Source organism: Etheostoma spectabile, chromosome 21 (assembly GCF_008692095.1).
Source record: "Etheostoma spectabile isolate EspeVRDwgs_2016 chromosome 21, UIUC_Espe_1.0, whole genome shotgun sequence".
NCBI lineage: Eukaryota > Metazoa > Chordata > Actinopteri > Perciformes > Percidae > Etheostoma > Etheostoma spectabile.
Window position 1 is genome coordinate 21,618,455 of NC_045753.1, and position 279 is coordinate 21,618,733.

Here is a 279-nt window from a genome sequence, read left to right on the forward strand (position 1 = left end):
CAAAGCACCCCCACACCATCACACCTCCTCTTCCATGCTTCACGTGGGAACCAAGCATGTAGAATCCATCCGGTCACCTTTTCGCCGTCGCACAAGGACACGGCGGTTGGAACCAAAGATCTCAAACTTGGACTCATCAGACCAAAGCACGGATTTCCACTGTTGTAATGTCCATTCCTTGTGTTTCTTGGCCCAAACAAATCCCTTCTGCTTGTTGTCTCTCCTTAGCAGTGGTTTCCTAGCTGCTATCTGACCATGAAGTCCTGATTTGCGCAGTCT

At 49.8% G+C, this 279-nt stretch overlaps 1 protein-coding gene across 2 annotated transcripts in view; it reads right to left on the reverse strand.

The window, feature by feature from the left end:
- zgc:112496 (uncharacterized) overlaps positions 1-279 on the reverse strand; it is a 3,796-nt gene that overhangs the window by 862 nt on the left and 2,655 nt on the right. The gene's annotated exons all lie outside the window — the stretch shown is intronic.